General features: G+C 45.4%; 1 long non-coding RNA gene across 1 annotated transcript; it reads left to right on the top strand.

Annotated features, from left to right (window-relative positions):
• The first annotated feature begins 229 nt into the window (after positions 1-229).
• On the top strand, positions 230-3,401 carry LOC138489675 (uncharacterized). Its single transcript, XR_011274864.1, has 3 exons — positions 230-2,739; positions 2,836-2,872; positions 2,960-3,401. It is a non-coding gene; the product is annotated as an uncharacterized lncRNA (long non-coding RNA).
• Positions 3,402-26,932: the final 23,531 nt, after the last annotated feature.

Below are 26,932 nucleotides of genomic sequence, written 5' to 3'. Positions count from 1 at the left end.
AACTAGGGAAAGAGGGAACTTCACAAGTTGTGAACGTCAAACACTGAAAAGGCTACTTGACAATAATGAGATCATTTTTAAACCTGCTGACAAAGGGGGCGCTCTTGTCTTGATGGACAAGATCAAATACATTGCAGAAATCGAACGACAGTTAGCAGATCAAGAAATTTATCAGGAAGTTGACTACGATCCAACTGAACAAGTAAGGAACCTGATAAAGGAGGTTCTTGATGAGGCTGAAACGAGAGAAGTGATCTCAGAAAAAACACGCAAATACCTTGAGAAGACATACCCAATTATTCCAGTGATCTATATCCTTCCAAAAATGCACAAGACACTAATAGATCCACCAGGGCGTCCTATCATAGCAGCAACAGACAGCCTATTAGAACCATTGGCAAAATATTTGGACACAATTCTACAACCCCTCATACAGGATACTCCAATTTACATCAAGGATACCACTCACTTCCTGACAAAATTGAAGGAAACTGAGTTTATCAAAGATAGGGACACTCTATTCACCATGGATGTAACCTCTCTCTATACCAATATCCCACACGAAGCAGGTCTAGAGGCAGTGGAATGGTTATTACTCAGATGTGATAACTGCAAGGGCGACAAGATATTTGTACTGACATTGCTTAAACTGGTGCTAATGAATAACTTTTTTAGATTCCAAGATAAATTCTACCTCCAAGTCTCGGGCACCAGTATGGGGGCTGCTATGGCTCCAGTTTACGCCAACACCTATATGTATCCGTTGGAGACAGAACATGTCCTGACATCAGCAAGGTGGTTACACCATCTCAGCATTTTCGTAAGATACATAGATGATGTATTTGGCATCTGGTCAGGTCCAGAGGATGAGCTATATGAATTCTTCTGTATGATGAATGATATGCACCCACGGATTAAGTTTACTACACAGACGAGCTAAGTCATTATCAATTTCCTGGATGTTGATGTTTATGTCAAAGGAGAAAATCTAGAGACACAGATTTTTACCAAAGCCACGGACAGAAATGGCCTCCTACTGGCAACAAGTTTCCATCCTCGAAGGACAACTGATAGTGTCCCCCTTAGCCAATTCCTACGCTATCGAAGGAATATTTTTGAAGACACTGAATTTGTGAGACAATCAACAGTCTTACGTCAGAAATTCAAGGAAAGAGGTTACAATCCAACCATTATAGCGCAAATTGAGGAGAAAGTGACATCGATTGAGAGAGCAACCTTATTGACACCCAATAATCGAAATAATGATGACTCGTTGGTGTATGTTACCACTTACTCGGCTCAGAGTAAAACAATCAAGAACATAATCCAAAGAAACTGGCCAATGTTACAAATGGACCCTCAGACACAATCACTCTTTCAGCAACCACCAATTTTTGCCTACAGAAATAGTAATGCCCTAAGAAACAGTCTAGTGAGAGCATATTTAGCTCTGCCCCAAGGACCAGCTACAAGATACAAGGGGATACAGGCTTGTCATAACAGTTAACATTGTAGTAATATCCTCACAGGTAACACAATTTCACATCCACACCAGGGAAGCCGATCATGCTTAAACACTCCTGCACCTGTGATTCCACCAATGTAGTATATGCCCTTAAATGCCCTTGTGGCTTCTACTATGTTGGGATTGCTATGCGAAAGGCCAGATTACGCTGGACTGAGCACAAATCGAACATTAGGACAAAAAGCCTTAGATCACCAGTGTCAATGCATTTTTTGGAAGCAAGACATTCCATTGCCCAACTAAAATGTATGATTTTGGAACAAGTAAAGGTTGGCTCGAGGGGTGGTGATGTCCATAGGAAACTATTCCAGAGGGAGATTGCTTGGATTGATTTATTGGACTATCTGAACCCAAGAGAAATGAACTGTGAATTTGATCTAATGTGTTTCTTATAGTGCTTTGCTGTAGTGGTTTCTAACAATGTTTCCTACAGCACCAATTGTAGTGTGCTCAAGGTCTGATCCTGAGTAAGAACTTTTTGTCAAAATATGGTGTAATAGATGTCTGTTAACATATGAGCTCGCTGCAACCTACATAAAAATGAACCAGTGATTGGGCACCACTGGGTCATTTCAGATTGTGAACGGCTTTGGCACCGGGAGGTTATGATACAACTCCAGAGCTTGGGAGTAGATTATCTGCTAAACTTGCTGAGACACTGAGATAAAATATGTAGAATGTCAACGGTGTGTGCACTGGGAGAGTAAGATACTTTATACACAAAAACACACAAATGAACTGATGTGTATTCAATTAGTCTAGGGAGACCCACTAGCCTTGAGACACTGGTCACTCTTGACCATGAATATGTTGTGATGATCCCCAGAGAGAAGGAGCAGTTGGTTGCTTTCCATGTTATGCTGCTTTTCTCGCCATTTGGGTCACCTAAAGTACAGCGTGCTCTTCGGTAGACGAGGGTGCACTTGGCGTGCATATTAACACGTCATGAGATTATTTAATATTGTAGTATCGAGCATTTTAACAACTATACAGTCTAGCTCTTTGACCATATAGGGACCTCAGTCAAAATCTACTTAATTTCACTCAATTCTAATGGAGTCATGAATCTTTACTTATAGATCTTTCCACGAATGATGACGTAATCAGAGTGTACATGAACCTTCACATCTCCATGTGCCTTTGGTGCCTCACACTTGGAACCACAGCCCGTCACCTCCATATTACCCGTGAAGAGGATGTAATCTTCCAACCGGGTGAGTAGAGCAGACCACTATTATACCTCTTGATGACGAGACTTTTGCGTCATAATGGATACTTACAACTGGTGTTGGTTTACATTTTTTCCACAGATAACTACCGGTATTCCTTTCTTTCACATTGATTAAGGTTAGTGGACTTTTACCCGCTTAAAGCTACTTGACAAATCTCTCGGTTGCCCCAGAGGTCTAATTAGTTCATCTCTATCCGTTTTAGGAATCTGACCTGAACCCTGTTGAAACTAAACACACACCTTGCCCTGGAGATGGATTTTAATTAATCCGAAATGCGTCGGCATACATGTTTGACAAAGGCGTGTCTTCAGGAAGTTCAGACCAGAATGAATTATACTGATCAGAAGGATTAACATGTTTAAGTGACTTTTTGGTCACAAAGGAATTCTCTTTTTTGTGATTACTTACACTATTGAATTCTTTTTTGTGATTACTTACACTACTGAATTATTCTGTGTACAAGCTGCATTATTGCTTACATGTCATGTTTTCTGGAAGCGTTGCTTTCAGCCTGGTGGTATGATTAACATTGCCTCTGGAACTGTATGACTTTAAACACCTGATGAAGCGGTATTCCACACTTTATGTTAAGAGTGTGATATTATTTTATGGCACCAATATAAAAAACTTTTTGTTCTACTCAATGCCTGTTCTGTCTCAGCCTTGTGGTTCCTGTCCGTAGACAAGCAGACTGATAGAGACTATTATAGACTATCAAGTGAATATTGCTTAACCTATGTGGATTATATCTAATTGGAATGATGTTTGTCGAAAAGGCCATTGTGAGTCTACAGACTTCTTAATCGAAGCTGAATTGGGCTCACAAGGTATAAATCATCCTGGGGTCTATGCCCCCCTCAGAGTGCAGCTTAGGGCTCCCAGCTGGCAACAACTGGTGTGTGTCTTTTGCTTTCGTTTTCTCGAACCCCGAGTGCCCTCGAGGTTCTCCCTGCTGCACCTGAAATTGAGCTCGAATTAACCACACAGAACCTCACTACAAATTCAATTTAGCCACCATTCAGTGAATACTATGATATAGTTGTGCCTCCCACCCCAGACCTCGTGCCTGCATATTATGCCATGACGCCCACCGTCTGCTGCAAAACCTGGCTGGATGTGTGGTTTTCCTGTTGTGGTGTCCCGGGAAACGCCAAGGTAGTTTCCAACGCTGGATCGCTGCGCGGATGGGTCCCAAACACCAGCGGCCCATGACCGTAATAACACATACCATGCTTGGTTTATCATAGATGCCCAGTAAAAAATGTCATGCTACAGTAAGAAATGGCAAGAACGGCTGCCTCAAAATGCCAGTCTAGCCAAGTAATAACACATACCATTCTTGGTTTATCATACATGCACAGTAAAACATGTCATGCCACGGTAAGAAAGGACTAGGCTGGCTACCTAAAAGGCCATTCTAACAAAGTAATAATACATATCATGGTTGCTTTGCTTGCTTGCTTTGTCCATGGATATCCAGTAAATACAAATGTCTTGCTACAATAAGAAATGACTAGACTGGCTACCACTAAATACCAGTCTAGCCAGGTAATAACACGTCATAGTTTGTTTTATTCATTGCTCGTTGATAAAAGAAAGGTTGATGAATTTTTTAATGGCCATCTAGTATAGATGCCCAGTAAAACATTTGTTGCTGCACCCCCACACGCTCGCTGACCCAGAAAAAACACACATGCTCACACTCCATCCACACACAGCATTCAGACACACACCCATAGATCATACACACACTGATTTACACACATAATACATCAAAAGAAAATCTTACCTACAAGCAGCCCTGGCCGATCCTCACAGAGCTCCGCTGCAGCCTTCAGAAAGCCCTCTGGCTTCTGCATAGCGGAAAACAGGAACCAGAAAGCAGAACATTTCCTGGTTCCTTCACATGCACACATGAACCAGATTGCTACTGATGCAGCACTCTGACCAGTTTGTATGTGCAGAGAGGAGCGGGAGTGCCACCACGTACATACAATTGTACAGTACCCCAGCATTCATCTCTGATGGCCATGCAAGGACAGCGAAGCACAGCACTCCTGGGCTTGCATGGCCCATTCAACATGCAAGGCTGGGGTACAAACTTTCAAAGGGAAACTGTGTTTATCCATGACAGTTGAAGCCAGCCCAGGAGTGCTTCCTAAGGTGCAACAGACTGCTCAGTGAGCTCTCCAGGGCCGGCGCGGCTCCTCCATAATGAAAAGATTTTAGGAGGCTAAAGCGCTTCATGTATAAGATTTAATTGTCCTCATTTAATGTGCTGCAGTGGTAGAGTTGGCAATAACAGAACAAAGTTGGTTACAAGCTCTGCCAACCTGTCTCTTCTACTTGTCGTGAATGTTGTCATATTGGCCGCTATACAAATCATTTCCTGTGTCTCCTACTTGTCGTGAATGTTGTCATATTGGCCGCTATACAAATAATTTCTTGTACGGGAGATGTGCCCCAATCATGGCGTGAAGCAATCATCATTCCCCTGTACAAGAAAGACAATACGAACCCAGTGTACTATAGACCGATCTCACCGCTAGATGCAGTGTCGAAGGTCTGTGCAAAGGTATTGCTGACTCGCCTACAGTGTTGGGCCGGTGAGGGAAATCTAATAAATCATCTGCAGGCTGGTTTCCAGTCGGGGATTGGCACAGTGGACCAATGCCTTCGGCTGTAAGCAGTCCTGGCCAAATGCATCACTTTGCAACCCAAGAGGATTTATGCTGTTTTCGTAGATTTACGCACAGCATTCGATAGTGTATTTCGATGTAAGCCGTGGTCAGTGCTGAGAAGCATGAGGGTACCAGATTCGGTGTTGTCTAACATGTAGTCATTTTATACTGACAACTGAGCCTCTGTAAGGTGGAGGCTGGGTGGGGAGACCACAGACACTTTTCCAGTAGAGAGGGGGGTGCAACAGGGGTGTGTGTTGGCCCTCCTCCTTTTTAGCCTGTATATAAATGTAATAATTGAAAGTTGTTAGCTTGTGATCTTGATTCCCCTAAACTTGGAACAAATATATTCCCAGCTCTCTCCTATGCAGATGATGCAGTTTTGTTATCCACTGCCCCTATGGGCTTAAGACATAACTTGAACATAAAAGTGTGAAAAACTGTCTATAGAGCTCAACACAGAAAAAACGAAGGTGATGTTGTTTGGCTGCACAAAAAGTACAAAAATTAATCTGAGGATATTAATAGGAGCGTGTATGTTGGAGCAAGTATGGTGTTACGATTGTCTGGGGATTAGGTTCACAGAAGATTTAACTTGGGAAGCCTTTTGTACTAAGGCTGTGACAACCCTAGAAAAATATAGCAGCAGAATACGTTGCTTTTTTAGTACACATGGGAAAGGTGCAATTTCACCTGCCATTGACCTGTACAAAGCCCAGTGATGGACAGCAACCCTTTACGGAGCAGAACTGTGGGATTGTTGTGTTAGCGGCAGCACACAGATTAATGTGGCATATAACCACTTCTTAAGGTTGCTACTTATGCAGCCCAAGGGCGCACCGATGGCCAGCTTCTGCTGGCAGGGCAACCTGAAGCCCTTGTCTGAAGTTGCAGCAACCAAGCCTCTATTATTTTGGACCATGTTGTGGAGTACTCAGGGATTCAGCAAAAATAGGGAAGGGATTGTCAGCTTGTAGAAAGTCCCCGGATCGAGATCTCTCCCATGGCTCAGGAAGATTTGGAAAGGGTTTGAGGATCTTAATCTACCAACTTTCTGGTCCAATCCTGTGGAATTACTACCGTTTTCGAAAAAGGTGGCTAAAATAAAGTGCAATGATGCCATGATTAGCAATATGAGAAGGGCATGCGCTGCACTGAAGACTGGTGTTCCAAATGTAATGTTGAAACAAACTGAGGGCTTTGAGCCATATTTAGACTGTGTGGCACTTGGGTATGCTCAGGCCCTGTTTCTTCAACTCTGCCCTAACACGTTAAAGGTGGCCTCTTTTACGTTAAAGGTGGCCTCTTTTACGGCAAGGTTTCCTCACTCCTCAGATACACAATATAAAGTCTGTGGTAACCTGGAGGAAACAACAAAACATCTCTTGCTTTTTTGTCCTGGGTACCTGGATCTCAGGAGATGCTCTCTTGTCCCTTTATTTAGATTAAAAGGTCTTAGGAAAACTGAAGCAGCAGTGACATTCTGTAGAAGCACTAATGATGTGAGCACAGTCTTTTTTGATTGCACAATATCTCCATAGGTCATGGTTGAGAAGAGCAGGACTGGCATTGAAGGAATGTGAGAACTACTTTTTTTTTTAATAGGAAACTTGATTTGAAGTATCTATCAATATTGTATGGATTTTTTTATAATTGATTTTAATTTTGCTGTCACTGTTGTCGAGGAGCAGCCAAATGCCTCTGCAGGGGTCCCACCCCCCTACTACCTGTAAGCTGGCAGCTTGAAATTGTGCCATGCTTAACAGCAGCAGCTATGACTATTCCGCTTCAAATCTTTGTGAAAAGGTATCCACTAAGAAAACCATAGCTGATGTATCCCTGAAGAGATGACAATCTCTTGGAAGAGGTCCCCGAAGGAATATGAAAATGGGAGAAGTCTTGGCTATTGTCATCTTAAGAATGGATTCTGTGATGACTACTAGTGTAGCTTTGGTGCTTCTGATTGGTTGGAATCCTGCTGGTCTTTTCCTGGAAAGGTTTATGGTTTCACAGTGGGACCAAAGTCGACATGTGGCACATCTCTTTAGAGTGTTTGCCACTCAAGCCTGGCTACCAGATTTCTTCTAAATTGATTCTTGCTCCAGAAAGACTGGCCAGGGTCATATCCTATCTTCCAAGACACCCCATGAGTGAGCCGGCAGGGCCAATAAGAAGCACAAGAGTCACTCGGGAGGATAGCTCAGGGGCAACGTGCTCGCCTTGGAAGCAAGACGACACAGAGCACCATAGGTTCGATTCCTGGGTCCGCGATTAGAAACCTCTGGGTATTAAGCGCGTTATAAATTACCCATCATATCATATATAACTGTGTGGAGCACCTTTTACCACAAAAGATCATAATCAATTAACATTGTTATACATTTACATGGATAGCTCCCCGCTGTTCTATTAGCATGTGGAGCGCATGCACATATTCAGACCAGTTCATGTGATGCAGATACGCAGAGCCCCCAGTAAAAACCCAGATTCTCCGAAAGGATGGCATGTCGCTTATATGTTCAATTGTCTGAATGGGCACAAGATGTCGGCTGGGTAGACACATCTTCCTCTTCAACCCTAATGCGGCCAAAAATATGGCAAATACATGCAACAACACTGCTTTTGGACGGCATTAAGGAGGTGGGTGTTTCGGCGCGCAGAAGCTGCGAGCGGATGTGAGCCACTTCAGTGGAAAAGATTGAAATGGACAGTCCGCCTCGGGGTGCGGTATGAGGAGGAAAATGTTTTTCCAAGTACTTGAGGCGCTGCATTATTGATAACAGATTGGTGTTTATATATGAATAATGCATGGACGCCATTCTCTGACTTCACCTCCGGGTTTCCGGAAGACTACACTCCTAAGGGGAGAAGGAAACCTGCGTCATGTGGCATGCAAGTGCAAGACCATCGTGCTGTGTGTCTTACATATACATCAATACCACTATCTATTCACTAACATTACAATTCCAAATTAAAGGTTCAAATATATATATATATATATTAAATATCACATTACCTAGATTGTTTCAACCTATACGTTGCTATCTTCTTAGCGAGGCTGCGAGCATAGTCCAGGGGTGATGTGCTTGTCTTGGAAGCAAGACAACACAGATCGGCACGGGTTCGACACCAGGTCCCTCCCTACGAAGCTGGGTTTCCTTGAAGTGCCATATAAGAGCCCAGTGTATTTTTTTATTTAGAAGCAATGCGATATTCCAAGAGATATTGGGTGTCCAAATGGCATCGTTGTTGAAAGCCCGAGATGGAAATGTTTGAGGGAAAAAAGACTGAAGATTATTTTTCCAAAATAACCTTTGGTCTTTTCTCCCCTGAACATTTCCAACTTGTTCCACACCCCCACCCCTCCTACTTACCTTGCTGCCGTGATCGGGAAACGGCGCCGCAGGGTCCCTTCCTTTTTTTATTTTTTATTTTCAGGACCGGCTGCGGGGGGACCCCCGAAACTCCCGCTCACAATACAGTGAGCAAGGGTGCGGGGGACACCCCTGCAGCTCCCGCCACTTAATGGGGGATTTGCTCAAACTTTTTGGCGGTTCGGTAAATATCTCCCATTCAGACTTTTCAACTGATTCCGTCCAGATGCATGGCTATAACCTTCAATCAAAGGGAAAGGGGTCCAATCCCCCTTCCCAGCTAGATACAGACACTGCAGTGATTGCCAGTACACATTGGACAGGCCAATGGCATTGTGCTGTTTCGAGAAGCAACAACCAAGTGAACAGTACTTTTCCAGAAACAATTACATACGTTCTGACATAGTGGGAAACACTAGATGCACATTTGCTTGATCATTGCTTATGTTGACACAATAATTGTCATTAAAACTGAAACATGGTTAAGAAAGTCCCCAGTCCTTTGTCTTAATGATTGGAACACACTCCTAAACGTAGTCAATATTGTGGATCAGTTGAGCCACCCAGACTGCTCTGAGGGAATCCATAGCTCAGAGAACCCCCCATTTTTCGGATTAATTGTGTTCTTTATTACACATCAGAGTCTCCCTCTCTTTGGGTATCAAAGGGACTGGGGCTCTGTATCCTTTGGATTGGGGATTGGTATTGATGTGTACCCCGGATGAGGCAGTAGATCGTGATCATTCAGGACATGGAGGCACAGAGCAGTGCTGCAGAACAGACACATCAGGCAGTTTGTGGGTGCGGAGAGCAAGTGTCCAAGTGTCCAAACTGCAGACATTCTTAAGGCAAAGCAACCTACGTGTGTCCCCTATACATAGCATTCCTCCTAAAACAACAGCAAGCTACGAGTGGAAGGAACAGATGCAAGTGATCACAGTTCAAGGGTGTTAATTGAACTTTATAATGGGTGAGATAAACGCCTAATCTAAGATGGGAGCAAGCTACGACCATCAGATAATAAGGCAGTCCTAGTGGCGTCTTGTCAAATAGAAAGGGCCTATACTACAAAAGAAACTATTGCCAATCCTTATTACTAAATTACAAAAAGAGTGTGGGATAATGTTCATCAGAAAAGAAAGAAGTGTTCACAAAATGAAGAGTCAGGATGGTATGGCTGGGTCTCCCTTCCCCACGTTTGAAGCACGGGACAAGGCGGGACTCTTGAGCACAGCACACTACTTGGCCTTGTCAGCACTATGTTCACAGTTCATGTTCAATGATGCCAGCACCTTCAGACGCTAAGTCTCTTTCCTGAAAGTCTCTTGCTTTAGAAGACCTGCTGGTTCAAAGTAACAAACAAACAAAAGTTCCTTCGGTAATCCTGTATCTGAGCGATTGCTCTTTTCCCCTGGGATCTCCCTCTGCTGGGCTCAGATCCTGCTTGCAACTGCAACTCGGGCCTCCCTCCGTCGTGTTCACTACGGCTTTCTTTAACACAGTTCATGTTTTACTAAATTTCACCAGAAAGCGTTAGTCCTTTCTCCTAGCTTTCTTTCGGTACCCCTCTGTCGGGTTCACACTTGCCTTATTCCATAGTTCGCAATCTTATCGGAACGTGGGGTTCCCTTATCCTAGCTTTTATCTGGCAACGGGTCAGAGACTTTTGATTGTATAAAGGATTTGACGTAACCCTTATGGGACCACTCTGAAGCTTCACGCCATCCTTTCATAGGGCCTTCTGGTTCTTGTAGTTTCTTAAACAGGCCCCGGACAGAGTCTTTCGAATGAGCACCCACGTGGCTCCAGACCCCTCTGCACCTGGACCTCAACTGGGCTTTCTTTAAAGTTCAAACACATACACAAGTGCTTTCTCTTAGGATTCCTTGCGTTCAAAATGTTGCCACTTGCAACCTTGGGCTTAACACAGTTCGGTTTACGATCAGTCTCCTCTGCCTCACCGGCTGTGCTGAACCTGTTGGCTTCTTTGTTCTCTGGAGTCAAGGATAGTACCATGGTAGCCAGCTCGCCTCTCCGCCTGTTATCAAAGCGGGAGGCCCTATGTATCATTGACGTCTGCTGCTCCGCACACCAGCTGTAGCTCCCAGCCTTATGATTTCCCTTTCGAAGGCTTCGCGGGTCGGAGGTGAAAAGGGCAAGGGCAACTCCCCCTTTGTCATCCTTCCAGGTCTCACTGACCTTTCTTCTCCGTTTCAACTGCCGGTTTGATGTTGCTGTCTCCTCGTGCGTTCAGCCATGCTCGAAGTGTGCTTTACTGTTACGCCATTTATCTATGTCGGGAAGGTAAAGGGCTGTCAGTTGTGCGTGATTATTGTTAAGTGCCTGACTCTGTCTGACCCGTATGTTGGGACATGTCAGGTAAATGACTCTGGTGTTAGTCTGTTGTCTGTTATAGTGTAAGCAAGTGTTTGTGTGGGAAAAGGGGAGAGGGGGAAAACTTTTCAATATCCTGCAGGATAGGATGGGGAAAAGGTGTTGCAAGGAAGGGGATATCGCGTCTCAACCCTCTGTGTTCCACTTCCACTCCCGAAGACCCCTCGCCCATGTGATCTTCACCCACTGGTCCACCCCCAGGAACTCGATCCAATAGCGATGGCCGTGTTCTGGCCACCTGGACGACAGATCTCTGAGGACTAGTGGGTGAGACACCTTTGGGTTATGATGTATCCCCTCCTTCCTGAGAGTCCTTAAATGCTCAAATGCATGAACATCTGATGTCTCATTTGTGAAAGTTCCTTGATCTGAAGGGAGCCAGCATCTCCTCTGCGTCAGAGTCGGGTGAAGAAGACAGACCAAGACTCTCTTCCTCATTCAAGGTAGCATCGCCAGCAGGGTTGGACTCTGGCATAAAATTCAATCGAAACCAATAAAAAAGCAGCCTAAAGCCTTAAATGGCAATTTGTTACTTTTGTGACAGACCATTTGAGTACCAACCAAAAGGAGATTTTTGATTAAATGTGTTGCAGATTGATCATTTAAAAAAATATTTGTTCAGTAACACTGCTGAAAACTACTAGCTACACAGGGAAGAACCTCATCAAACTAGCCCACTGTTGCTACGAAACTGGCCACTCCAACCCACTAAACTGGCCCACACTATCATGGGCTTGCCATTTGAACAGTGCCCTGCAGGTCACTCCCAGCCTGATTCCCAGTCAGACCTTGATCCAACACATCATGGGGTGGACAAAGCTTTGCATAGCTCAGTGACACTTGATCCAAAAATTTCTTTAATCATGACCCATTATAGGTGACAATAGTGTCCCTTGTTGAAGTTGTTAATATTGTGGCCTTGCATTCTGTCACAGAGAATGAATTGCCTTGAGATGGCATGCAGAACGTCCCACAAAGGAGTTTGTCTGGAATTTCAGCCAGATCACCAATGTGACGAGGTCCTTTGCCTGTACCTTATTTTTTTTATTGAATTGGTTATTTATAACGCGCTTAATACCCAGAGGTTTCTAAGCGTGAACCCGGGGATCGAACCTGTGTTGCTCCGTGTCATCTTGCTTCTAAGGCAAGAACATTGCCCCTGAGCTATCTTCCCGAGACATAATGGGGTAATGGTTGGGTTGGCCAGCGTGTCGGGCATCGGCACTTGCATCATGATGTTGGACCTGGTGGCAGAGGGAGGGGGGGGGATATACCCTGGCCAACCCAACCAACCGTGCAGTCGGAGACAGGGGCTCTGCAATTTGCCATCATGTGGTAATGTCTCTTTCAGGAAATGAGAACTGCCTGAGATCTGAAAATGTCTATCCTTCCAGAGAACCATAGCTTTGAACCCAAACATAAAGTGCTGTCACAGCACAATTCTCTGGTATCCGCAGAGACCGGCGGCTGAGTGATACAATCATTACAGACATTAGACACAGGCCACATGCAAGACGCAGTGAGGAGCATAAACACCCACAATGAAAGATCATCTCATCAGCAGCGCAACCAAGGGTAAGTGCTCCTGTTTGCGGAGCACGAAGCTCCAATGCACTCAGCATTCTTTGCCCATGCATGAAACAGAATGAAGATGGCAGCAGCATCCTTTATCGGTCCTCTCTGCGGAAACTCGTAAAGAGGGGGCAGGGCTTGTGAGGCAACCAGGCGGTTGCGGTAAAACACAGTTAACCCATCACGTGATTTCCACGGAGATCTTGAAGTCTTTACAAGGCAGGATCTTCAGAAGAAGGGTGTGGGCGGGTTTAGAGGGAGTTCATTCGGAGGAGAAATGAGATAAACTAACAGGAGGAGGTCGGGAGTTAGAGAGAGGAGGAGGAGGAGGAGGAGGAAGAAGAGGAGGATGAAATAGTGGACAGGAGAAGAAGAGGAACATCAGAAGTTCAAGAGAGGACCAGGCCGAGAAGCATGATTGGCGGGTGAAGAGGATACTACCAAACAAGGAGAGGGGAGGGGGATTGGATAGAGGAGGAAGAGAGTGACAACAGAACAACAACCAGGGGTTCAGTAGAGGAACAAGAGGAGGGTGAAAGCTGAGGTGTAGAGGAATATCATAATGGGGAGAGAAGAGGTGATCAGAGGGAAGAACATGTGGGCCAGAAAAGATAGGTTGTATTGTGGAAAAGGGCAACCGTGACTCTAGAAAGGGGAAGACTTGGTTCGGTGGCGGAACGAGCGTATGGCAAACCAGGATAGAGGCGAGTAGAGATAGAGAGGTCCATTTAGGTACGAGTATGTAGTGAAACAGCAAAGAGGAGAGTGTGACTGGGCTGCTGGGCAACAGAGCCAGAACCCTGAGACACAGAGGTGGCAAGAGGCCTAGTGTACCGTCAGTGAAATCCATTGAGAGGCCTCCTGTTGATTTAAGGCTGGGCCCCTGCGAAACGCAATCACAGATCCAACGTCTGGCCAGGCTGTCAACATCTCCCTTTCCAGACCTGAGATCCAGTAGGAGGTGGCCCTGCTGACCCCAATCAACCCAACGAGCCAGCCAAGAAAGCAGGAAGTTGCAGAACGAGACTTCACACTGAGAATGTGAATGAAAGGATAGAGGGGCCGACAATCCACCAGGAGAATAGTGAGAGGCACTCCTATGTGCATTCTGAACGTTTTCCCTATCTGACTAACGCTGTACATTACCCCAGAACCGTTTTGTTGTGTCAAGCAACTGGTAGAAACCAGGATGTGGGCTGAACGAGAACTTGTAGACTTTTGCCTTTGTACATTTCTCCCTCCTGACTCTAGCAGGGTCATTGAGGTGGGGCAGCCATTCGGGAGATGCCCCGAGGGAGTTGAACCTGTCTAAGTGAAACACTATCCTGGCTCATATTAAGGTTATCTTTGTTATTTTGCTTTCCAGTGTTTGGTATTGATTAACCCCTGTGATAGCAACACAAATAAAGTTGGTTGGTATGGCCTCTGATTGGTCCAGAGTCACTTTGTGATGCCAACCATTAGTTCTGATCACCAAGCTGCTTGGCTCTTCCTTACTCATGCAGTGCACTGCTGCCAACATCTTTCCACATCCACCGGTGCTGGTGTTATATGATATTATAGGTTATTAATAACGCGTTTAATACCCAGAGGTTTCTAAGCACGGACCCAGGGATCGAACCTGTGGTGCTCCGTGTTGTCTTGCTTCCGCTTCCAAGGCGAGCACGTTGCCGCTGAGTTATCCTCCCGAGGTGGAAGAGGCTGGCATCACCCTGGTAAAGGTGCCACAGGTTGCCATATTGTATCTGTAAGTGATCAATACTCTTGCAGAAAATTCTAGATTGCCAACTCCAGATCAGACGTTTGATCCATAGTGATCTGCAATGTTTTCTTGAATGTCCTCATAAACCTCTCAACCTTCCCTTTGGCTTGGAGCTAACGAGGTGTGATTCAGTGCTTTATTATACAGGAAGGTGAAGCACTGAAGTAAAAAAATAAAAGGTACAGTACTTGTAAAATAAAGTAACACGGTTTCGAAAAGCAGACACAATGCTTTGTGGTTACCAATGATGTACTAACTGGGAGGGGAATTCCATGCTAGGCCTGGAGCACACACACAAAGTCAATTTAGCCTCGCATGGCTACTTCCTGCTATGTTCTGCCAGTTATAGCCCCACATGTCAGGAGTAGCTGATGTGCATGAAGGGAAGCCTCACACGCAATACACTACCATCGCCGTGACCCTAGGTTTTCAGCAGGAAAAGTGTGGCACTCTCAATGGGCAGGAATATTAGAGCTGCCATAGTATGATAATGTGTATCATGGTACAGAAAAGAGAAATGGCCATCACATTCACTTTGGCCCCTTGTACTTGGCTTCCGCGATGTATTTTTTACCAGAGACCCTGCCCCTCCTATCCCATGATATCCCTCCCTGACTGTTTCCCACTTGCGGTTTGAATGCACCCATCTCTACTTGATCCGACAACTGCTTAGCGTGTTCTGTACAGTAACTCTGGGTGACTCGCCACATCTCCTGGAGCAGCGATCCCTCGCACGACCCACAGCTAGTCCCTAACGTCGCTAATGCCTGCCCTCACACCTGCACTCAGGCTGGACTCTATCAGACGACCCCATACAGCAAGATCGGGCCGGAGGGACACAATACCATAGTCCTAACCAGGGCCGGCCTTAGAGGCAGCAGCACCCTGGGCGAATTGAAAACCCCCTCCCCGCGCACCCTTGGTGAACAGGGGGAGTGGCGGGGGGTGAGGGGGCAGGATTTGCCCCATTTTGTTTCTACCTCCCTGCTTCGGTGCATCGCAAGGGGTCAATCACTGGAATAGGGCGCTCATGCTAATGCATGAGCGCCCTATTCCAATGCAAACCACCTCGCTCCCACGTGGGAGCGGGGAGGTAATCATGTGAATAGGGTGCTGATGCAAAGCATCAGCACCCTACTGTTATTAATTGTGCCTGCCGCAGCGGATGCATTTCATAACAAAAGGGTGCCTGCCGTGCCTTCTCACACTACGCCCCGAGCTGGCGTGGCAGGGGGCTAATGGCACCCTGGGGGGCATGGTGCCCCGGGCAGTCGCCCCGCCCGCCCTGCCCTAAGGCTGGCCCTGGCTCTGGCCCTAACCTTTATTGGAGGTCTCCTAATGCAGGACTCCCCTCTCCGCTTAGCTCATCACAATTAAGCTGCACAAAACAAATTCTCAGCGCCAGTTCATGGCACCCATCTGACCCCATTTTTCACCTTAAAATTGCCACATACAGGCAATCTGCAACCAAAGCATTAGACATCCAGACATAAGCATGTTCTGGCATGTAGGTGGCCTTTTGCAACTAATACACCTTGGAGCAAGGATAAAGCTCTGTGAAGCCATATGAATGGCCACTGTGCACTGTACAAACACCTTTCACATTGATATACATCAGGGGCAGCCTGATATGCCCAGGGGCTGCCATATAATATCAGTTAAGGCCTCATGACAATCATAGCTCATAGGTATAGGCATCCTGTGCTATATAAAGCCTCACACCCCCGCGGTTAATGACATAGTATGGCAATTGCAGCCTGATATGTTCAGTTACTGACATCTTCTGAAAGGCACAGCATCATGTGCCCAGGCTTTCTGGATTTAGGTTTAAATCCATAACACCCACCAAAACCACCTGGAGAGCAGAGGTTTACTTTTCAGTGGAGCACGTTATGTAAAGATTCTCAATGAGTCACAAGGCAACTGGAATACATTGTCTGTGTTTATTAAACAAATAATCTTACAGAAACAGGCCCTTATGCTTCGCTGGCTTTGGGTAATCACTTTCCTCTTTCCCTTGTCCTTTGATGGGGGGCCCCCACCTCTCCAGTCCAGGCTCCCGACTCAAACAGGTCTGATGACAGCATAGATTCTTTCTAAAGCCAAGTGACCGTGACTGTCTAGGCTAGCCCTATTGTAGGGAGGCCTAAAAGCCATAACCCTAGCTATCTAACTCCCTCAGGGACTTTCTAAGTGACCTAGCGGGGTAGTCTGTTGGACCTGGTGGCCTTCTTCTGGGTGACCGCCTCTGAAACCTTTTCTCGCTCTCCTCTACCTACACCTGTCTCCCCTCTCTCGCCACACTCCGTCTACTAGTCTTCTCTCTGTCTCTCTACAAACTGTCTCCTGGCCTTCTCGTTCCTTCCCTCCTTTTCCGGTCTCCAGCTCCCTTCTCTCTCTCTCTCTCTCTCCTCTCTCTCTCTCCTCTCTCTCTCCTCTCTCTCTCTCCTCTCTCTCTCCTCTCTCTCTCTCCTCTACTCTTTCTCGAGCTCTCTTCTACTCTCTCTCTCTCCTACTCTCCCTCCAGAATTCCCTCCAACGCCTCACCCAATCACACCCAGCTGGTAAGCCTTTCTCACCCCCAACACCTTACCTGCTCTTTTTGCAAATACTCAAAAGCCTCCCCCAAGTTCTCCTCCAGCTGTTCCACAGCCCTTTCTGATATTTTGGTGCTCCTTCGCCTGCTCTCTGACTTCACCCACACACTTCTCACTGTTTCAGCTGGCATTTGATAGCTCTCCCCTTCCTATCTAGAAGGTTCCATGTGCTGCAATTGGATGCTTGAGTCAGCTGCTTCCCTGGACCAATCTCTGTCTGAGCTAGCCCCTTGTGGGAAGGGGCTTCCCCCTTCAGAGACGTCTTTATGGGAAAGCAAAAGGATCTTGTGCCCTGAACCCCCACCTAGGAGAGAGGGCCCCTAGATGGCTGCCAGCTTCAAAGACATTAGTGCCCATTATTTACAAAGCATGATGGGATGTTTTATGGTGCTCTGCTGTAGCTCTAAAACTGCGGCCTGAATGTTGTTCACAATGATATTCTTTTCTGATCAATGAACCCCATAAAGCGTTCTGCATTCACTGTAGAACACACAGTGGGACAGATTCTCAAACCTTTTATCGGTGCAAGTGATGAAATGCGCTAACGCACCTCATCACTTGCGCCAACAAAGGTGCACCCAAATCCACAAAAGGCCTCTGAATGTGTGCAGCTTAGATGCTCACATTCAAATGCCCTTTTCCACTCCCTTTGCGCATTTGCTCAAATAAGGGGGCATTTTTGCACATTTCTATGCACATGCCAAAACCACAAATTGAACGTGCCTTCAAATGTGCTAAAAAAGGAAAGATCTAACATTGTGCCTGTTTGGACTAGGCGCAGGGGAAGAGGCCCAATACATGATAGGTTCATTTCTGAACCTTTCGTGCATTTTCTTTAAAGAGTGAGAAGAAAGGTGTTAACCGCTGCTCTCTCACTTGTATTTCTATTATTCAAAGAAAGATAGAAATGCATTTTTATTTTTTTACTGCATTTCACAGTGACAGGAAGGCCTGTCACTCTGAACGATGCTCCAAGCACCCATGTGGATGCTGGGAACCTGTAATACATTAGCGTTGGGAGCACACTCCTGACGCTAATATTTTTAACATGGCTTGTAGCAGTCTTTGCATTATTGTTCGGCCACCCCTAAAATGCGCACGTCGGCTTTGAGAATAAGGTTAAATGCAGCTTTGTGAAAGGAATGCAAATTTAAAAAACTGCAACGACTGCACCTTTTTCCTTTGTACTAAATTGTGTGAATCTGCCCTAGTTTGTCCGTTCAGTATAGCACAACTCCCGCAGCATTCTCACCCTTCTGTGTGGAATATATTAATTTTGTGCAACCCTGAAAATTGAAATGCATATTGATACATTTGAATGCCACGATTTTTCAGAAGATAGCTCAGTGTGTTAGACACTCAGAGGGATTTGCGTCCATATAAAATTAAATATTGCGATACAAATAAAATATCATATCATCTATGCCAAATCACAGTACCAAATACCAGCAATGTAGGCTAAGCCTTTCCAATATCTGATATTGATAAACTTGAGTGTGTATATACTTTTTGTGATATAAACACCTCCTACTCTACAAAAGAATGTACCTCATTAGAGAGCACTGGCTATAAAAATTAACATAGCACCAGTATGATGCAGGTCTAGAGCTCGATTCCTGCAAATGAGGGTTGTTAAAACTTGCAGCCACCTCAATAAAGAGCATGAAGTGTTAGTCGGAAAAGGTGATTAGGTAGTCAAATTAAGGAGTGTGGGACCAAAGTGTTGAGACTCATATCCTCGCTTTGCCAGCAGACGATACAGTGATCCTGTACGATACATCTTGTCTCAATGTATAGTACTCTGCTGCCCTAGGTTAGAAGGTTTGCCTTCTCACATACTGGTGCCATTGTTTAGCCCATCTTGATCTTTCTTTTTATGAAGACTATTTGAGTGAAGGGGCTATATACAGAAGAGAGATGACAAAATCTCACAGCCTTTGCGAGAATATGTTCAGGTGTGCTTATTTAGCAAAAAAAACTGGTTGCTTTCTTATGTAATTTCAAAGGTACTTATGCACATTATAAATAACAGCCAAGATGTCTGTGTATTGGTATTTAAAGCTTTAAAAAACAATAGAACCCCATATTAGATATTTTAAACTCACACCAATTTATATTCTGGTACTTCTATACTTAACTTGATGATGGAGAACACAGAGCTGAAATCATTCTCTTCTTGCATGACATGCTTTTATAGAGTTTTGTTTTCAAATATCGTCAAGTCGGGTTATTATGTGATGTATGTACTTTCCAAGTCAGTTCTACAAAAACAGAGTATTATTTTAGTTCATTGGAAGCTAAACTTTCACAAATAATTGTACCTTGCTGTATGATGAGAATTGGGAAACAATGTGTCAAGTGCAGAAATTGCAGATTGGCTTTAATCCCAGTTTCACCTCATAACCAACATGTGTGATCCAAGGCAATGCATTTAATCTTGTGGTGCCTAACCTGTCAAACTGCCATTCTCTAACAAATGTCGGTTGCCAGCCCCTGTTGAGATGGATTTATGAACTCTGACCTGGTGGGCAGAGGTTCAGAAGGCCAACCTAGTTTCTTGGAACAGGGTAACCTTCTGGAAAAGCCAGAACAATCAAGGTAGCATTGGCGGCGGTCAAGACTAGGTCTCAGGAGGGGTGAGGGTGAATAAAAGCCCACAATGAGCAAACACAGCAAGCGATACCACAAATGACTCTCAGTCAAGAGTGTATTAAAAATATAGATACATTTATTAAAGGTCTTTTAAGTAAAACACAAAGTAAATATTCAGCGATAATAACAAAACCAACACAACACTAATCTTGCAAACATATATACATCAACCAATAGCCAACAGGGATAGTACAGTTCCACAACCTGTAAGGAAAGGGGTTATACAGTGCAAATATCTCTGTGGCCGTCCTTCACAATTCAAACCCTAATTCGAGATAAGGTCCAGTCCCTAAAATGAGTGGAGCCTTGAGCTCAAAAGTACTTTCGGTGCTGGTGCCCACGATTGTGCGGTTAAGTCAAAACTGGGTCTCTTTCAGGGTCTGTAGCGACTCAGGAAGGTGGATGAGGCAGTGAAGAATATGTTCCCACTATTCAAGGAGGGTCTCCCCAAGGGGGTAGAACAGGATCCAAGAATTGGGAATAGCTCTGTAGCACAGGCTATCTCGATAAAGAAGAGTGGCCTTTAGGGGACACTTGTGTGTAAAAATGGATGGATGCACCAGGGGCCACCAGTAAGGGTTGCAAAAACACACCTATCATTGGCGCACTCCAGACCACACTTTGGCAGTCAAGTTCACTTTGGTCGCAGGTTCAAATCCTGCAGCTGAGTGGTTCTGCTACTTTCAGGGGCTGTGTTCCAGGAACGATTCTGTGGCGTGACAGTGGCGATTTCTCCGCTCCTGGTGAGGGGATCAGGCCAGTTCCACTGCAGTGAGTCTGAGAGCACAGGGGAGAACAGGGGGGCACAGAAGCAAGGCATCCACAAAGTTTGTCACCGCAGCTGGGCGACACAATGACTGCATGGGCTCGGGTTCAGGCGTACTCTCCTAATTCCAGACCTAGGGATGCTAGGTGTACGAAACTCGACGGGAAGTGCCTTATACCCATAGTTTACAGTCTCCAAAGTCTCAAGTGCCAATTCGAGACAGCAACAGTTCCAGGGCAAAGGCCCCGCGCAATCTCGTCAGTTCACTGGCCGTTCCAGGCACACTTCCGAAGATGCTCGCTTACAGGTTAAGTTGGAGGTGCCGAGAATAGTTGGTCCCATTATGCCAATGGGTAGAAGCGCCCTTGCAGGCCTTCTAGGTTAGATCAGAAACATTGGGTATGACGCGACAACAGCAGGCTCACGGTGCCAAACCTTCCAGCAGATCACCAGTGGTTCCACGGATTTGCTTAGTTGATTCAGGATACTTGGCTCCTTTACTAAATTCAGTGTGAACTCACAAGATGGACCTGGAATGGGTGTAAAATGGCTTCTCTTATCCAAAATCCCCTTTGTGCCAAAATGAAGAGAAACCAATGAGAGATCTGCTCACATACAGCCATCCCAGATGTGGACCAATCACGGACCTCATGGTCCCAGTCATCCCAGCACACCAGTCATCCTGGCACCCAGGATGTGTATTGGAACTAGACAGTCCAGTCCACATCCTGGCGGCATGAAGCTTCGGTTTGCACGGGGGTCTACATGACCAAATAAGGAATTTCCTTGGTCTGCTCGACCTGGGGAAGACAAATGGGCAACATGGCCAAAGGACAGAACAAAGGACCTTGTGGCATGGCCCTTTTTGGCACTGGCCACTATCCTGGGCCAAAAGCGGTATGGACCCTTAAAAATAGTTGCAAAGACATGAGAAGTAATACCTGCCACCAGCTCTGTCCAAGGCACCCTTGTACATTCACCGAAGAATCCTTTGAGGGTGTCTAGGGCCTTAAAAATGAAGAGACCCCCAGTGCACTGCACTATAAGGTACTTTGTGAACTCATACAATGTTGCTAAGAAATAGCAACAAAGTGAAAGACCAAGGGAAATAAAGTCTCCCAGTACTGACTGTCATAAGGGCATGTAGGTTTCCCCATAACAAAATGAGCAAAAGCCCAGCAGAGTACAGCAGAAGGCTGGGCTCCACTGGCAAAAGTCAGGCTAGGGTGGTCAGACAACAGCCAAAAGCTGGAGGGTACACAACTGGAGAGACAATCACACATAAATGGAATTCTTTCCTAAGAGTCCCTAAAAAGTGATTTAGTTCTCAATCTATGCTCTTCAAAAAAGTCTCACTCATGGTTTAACTATAGTGTTGCTTCATGCATAATAACAGGGCCTTGATATGTTGCACACCACAAAGTAATTTGTTTCTTCGCTGACTAATATCAATACAGCTTGAAAGTCATAGCTTCTAATCTCAGCCTATGTTAGCATACAGGCACCATTCTGTTAACCGTAACTTCCAATGTATATCCACTATCTCTTCTATGCGATGGTATCTGTCTTTCCCATTGCTTCAAATCAGTCTGCATGCTTGAGCACTTTTACATTCTGCTAATATGAGTCATGGATCTCTGATGTTTCCTTGCAGCAATTGCTTCAGGCACGTTTGTTCGAATTTAGTTTTTACCACATTTCACTGCAGAAAAAGAGGGGGGAGACCCCCACAACACTCTCCCACATCCCACCTTTCTGAATACCTGAACCAACCCCCACCTACATTTGCAGCGAAATGTGGTAAAAAAAAAAAACATAAGAACAAATGTGCCCCGAACAAACTGGTCGGTGAGGAAATGGGCTAGCTCCATGAGTCATGTGTCTATGCTGGGGGGTGTGTACGTGTTTTATATGGCTGCTGATCTATGCCCTGCATCTAAACTACCCCCTCCACGTGGCTGCTATTTTTATTTTTGGGTATTAGGTGGCAATTATGGGCCATCTATAAGCCAAAACTGTTGCATTGAATTTCAGTAACACGGGAGATGGGATATGAGTAGGAATACATAGCCCTCTATGTGTGGTTCAGCGTTTTACCCACCTTATGACTTCCCTTGGCCATGCTAACCGCTGTAGCCATTCCCGCCCACTACTGCCCAAAACACATCCTCCTGGGATCTCTTTGAGTCAGCTTTATCAAGCTGTAACTTCAAACTGTAGTGTGCCATTGTTCTTTCTAAACAGTCTTCATTTGTAAATTATTTGACCATGCAATAAACATGTCTTCACCAAGGGTGTCTTCAGCCACTTGGTTTATAAGCAGCAGCACTGAAGGCCTCTCAAAAACAAGCATTGGCAAAGGCACATTTTTTGGCTTGTGCAGTCATTCAATAGGCATTTTCCAGCAGCAGATATAGGCCCAGTTACTCACCCCATTTTTCAGCTGTTGCCATTTTATGACCTGGTGGTACCATTAGGGCAGTGAGTGGCAATTGTCTATGTCATGCCTTTCAAAAACCCAGTGTTGCCCTTGATATGTCTCTTGCTTATTATTCTGTTTTCAGCAATTCTGATGACGGTATGGGGACTGGAAGGGAGTACCCATGCATATTTTGATTGCTGTGATGCAGCTTATTAAGCTATGCGCTGTGGTCGCATTGGGGGTGGGCCAGTGGAGTAACTTTGCCAAAAATGTTGGGGGGGGGGACATGGCATCTGAAGAAAAAGTGCCCAAGCCAAATGCATGGGGAGAAAATGGAGTGCCATGAATGTTGGGGGGGACAAACACCACTGCCCCCCCCTAAAAGTACGCTCATGGGGTGGGCAAGATCAGAGGTTCAGGATCCCTTCATTTTTTGTTACTGGGAGGGGCCTGTAGCAGCGGCATTGCTAACATATTTTTTCTTTTGCTTTTTTCCCCTTCAAACTTCGTTTTTTCACTGTATAAAAAATGTTGCATGCACCTCCTACTACCAAACCTCCCCAGCCATCACACCTACATTTCGTTCCGCTACTGCATATCATTTTAACGTCCAACAGCCCACTGTAGGCTTTGCCATGGGTTTAAGGAAAGACCAGCATCCAAAAGTTTTTTCTCTGCCGTTGCAGTAAAATTCCATAAAAATCAATTGGAGACCATTCTTGCCTTAGAGTTGCACTGAAGCTGAACTTTTCGCCTTCTAAAGTTAATAAAGAGAATGTGAGCCAATAGTTACACATATAATAAAGGCAATATTTTGCTTTTACAAAAAGTATTTCCGTTCCAAATACCTTTTATTTGTATCTATTTATTTTTGCGCTTATGGCAGCGTGCGGAACCCTCCGGTATCTAGGCGCTAGTTACATTGAGAATGAAGCCGTAAAGGATGGTGCAGAGGAAGACTCGGTTGATAAACCAGGAGTTTCAAAATGTTCCAATTCTTTCTATGCATGAGAAAGTCCTATAGTGCTGTTAATGTATTCGTATTCTGGAACTAGTATTTTTGTCCTTTCCATTTTAAATTTAGAACTACAAATCACAGAATGTCAAAAAAAATAACAGTCCCGATTGATTTTCTCACACATGGAATGGAGAAACTTGAGTGCGCTGTACATACATCCTGACTCTCTTCTCCTTCAACATGCGCCACATGCCAAAATGAAAGCAACATTTTGTATGTACACTGGAAAAACACAGTTGTCTACCATTTATTTGTGAGCACAAACGGGGAAAACACTGATAAACGCATATTCTATTTTTTTTTGTAAGGCACTGAGAATGCATCACAAGAATTCAGAAGAAATAAACACTGAAAACAGGAAACCCTCCATATAGTCAGTATCTGCCCAGTGCATTCTCGCATGTCCTGGTGAAGGCATTTAATAGCAAGGGTGCTGTTTGTAAACAGAAGTGGTGCATGGAAATAATGACACGTGGGGGTATGGTAGCAAGATACACATGCAATCCCTCCCCTCTACTCATATATACAATCTTCTGACAAAAGCTACTGTTCTGCAGAATATTCAGCACCCACATTTTTCAGCCCAGAATAATTATCCCCAAGAAATTCAGCTACAATATATAATAAAAAAATAACTGATAGTAAGTTTGGGGTAAGATGATAATGTATTTTAGGTCCGTAACCTATGCAAGTAACCTTGGTAACCTGTCTGTAACCTAATACCTATGCAAGCAACGAATGTAACCATCCTTCTTAAGCAAAAAGCACCCAGATGCCCCTTGGTTGGGTGCACTATACATTGTCTAAATAAATAAATAGCTGTGGAGGGTGGTGTTCGGGTTAATGGGGGACTGAGGAAATTCGCCCTCGCCCCTGACATTTTGCTGCTGCACTGAGATTGAACATTAAAAAATGAAACATATGGGGATGAAAAAATGAGGGGGGAAATCCATGGAATGGGCAACACCGATTTCCTTGGGTGTTTTTTAAAAACAGTGAAAACTCTCTTTCTAGCTTGAGAGGGATATATGTAGATATGGTTAATTTCCCTGTTCAGCGAGTGGTGTAGACAATTCAGAGGCACTGTATCAAATGATGCCTGTGACATTTAAAAGGGAGTCCTGCGGATGCGGGTTGCCTCCCGGCCATAAGCAACTTGGCTTGAGCAGTCGGTTTGCAGTGCATGCGTTATAGAAGTACCTAAGCAGAAACCATCATGCTGTTTTGGATAGTGAAAGGTTCCCCTTTCACAAAGGTTGCTATGGCTGCTTTTCGGGCCTAGCACGCGCACACTGAGCATGAACTCCCAAAAGCCCAGAGGAGCAGCGCGCGGTGGCAGGAGAGCGCCGACGTGCCCTGCTCTGCTGCGGCTGCCTGCCACCGCCTTGCCGTGCAAAGGTGGGCCCTGTCAGAACGGGTTCAGAATGATTTCCAGCAGAGCTAAATTGGGATCGACATGGAGGTCAGCAATGGAGAGATGTTAAGGGGAGTCAACAGACTTCATTCAGCCTGGGGTAGCACCGACAGGCGCAATGCGTCCCAGCTCAGGCCTCTGTAAGTGCTTGGGGGAGGGTGGCTGCTACCTCCGAGGACTGAGCTTCCGGTTTTGTTATCTCCCCATGTTTCCTGATCACTGGCCGAAAATTATAGTGCTGGCTAGGTCTGTTCCATGTTATCAGCAAGAGACCCCTACTATATCTTGAAGCAACTCCTCTCCCCAGAGTGCGCTCATCCCTCCCCAATGATGGACTATCCCAACTGTAGCTTTGTGTACATTTGGTAAATCGTGTTAATATAGTAGGTTTTGCATTATATCCTTTCAATGTTCCAAAGAGGACACAGGCGAAGCATTTGGTTTCAACGCCAGCACATCAGAATTTGATGCAACATGGATCTTGTTGTTAAACGGCCACATTTATTTGAATTATATTTTTATCACCATCAAACTATTTCTGTAGTATTGACCCGGACAGCCTCTGAGGTCACCCTCAAACATTGTCCATGACCGGGGCGTACTTCCGACGCCCTGGAAAAACTGTGGGTCTACCTGGGACAGATAACTATGGGACATATATGGGGCGGTTTCCAGTGCTCCAGAACCTGCCCCTCCCTCCTGGGCAACCCGGTGTACGAGCCCACTGTCCCTGCCAGTTGGCCTACAGGACAGACGACCATAAAAGGGGACTTCTTTACTCGTTCAGCGGTTCATTGTTTTTGACCCGAGCAAACGGGAGACAGATAATGAAACGCATCAAAATCAATACCCTGAGACATTGGACGAGGTGATCACTTACCCGTTATTGAAAAACAATAATTGCAGTCTTGAGAGCAGCCTCACGCAAGCGAACGTGCAGCAGAGGTCAAGTGAGAGACGAAATGACCCAGGGACCGGCTGCCTCACTTGAACTAGGCACCGAAGCCTTGACTGACTGGGGTTGGTGTGGGCCGTTCGTGGGTTTGCCCTAGCTCTGCTCCCCTGCGAGCAGAGCCATATGTGCTGGGTATCAGAGCCACCAAGGAAGGCAGAGCATCTAGGTCAGGATGAGGTTGGCAGCAACAGGCGGAAGTAGTGTAGACATCAGCGGCAGATAGCTCAGGCATCTTTCTAATGCTCACCATTTCAGATGCCCTGATAGTAATAATCGCAGATCAGGGGCTGTCTTTAGGACAGGGGTGTCAGGAGAGCAGAAATAGAGACACCCATTCATCCTGCTTAGACGTCATGGTGTATTACACCTTACTGTACCTGTGCAGAGGGAGGGCAAGTTTCCACCTCTTGCGCCTCTCATTTTCTCCCATCAGTGAAAAGAAGGTTGTTCAGGGCCAAGATCTTCTCCCCTTTGGTGCTACCCTTACACTTAGCAGCCTCCTATTTGCTGCAGGGCAAGGAAGGGTAGAAAGTAACCATTCCTCTTAGCGACTGCGTGTTTGCTTCAC

This window comes from Ambystoma mexicanum, chromosome 9, assembly GCF_040938575.1.
Source record: "Ambystoma mexicanum isolate Mex_15411 chromosome 9, UKY_AmexF1_1, whole genome shotgun sequence".
Lineage (NCBI taxonomy): Eukaryota > Metazoa > Chordata > Amphibia > Caudata > Ambystomatidae > Ambystoma > Ambystoma mexicanum.
This window is presented reverse-complemented; position numbering and strand designations above follow the sequence as displayed.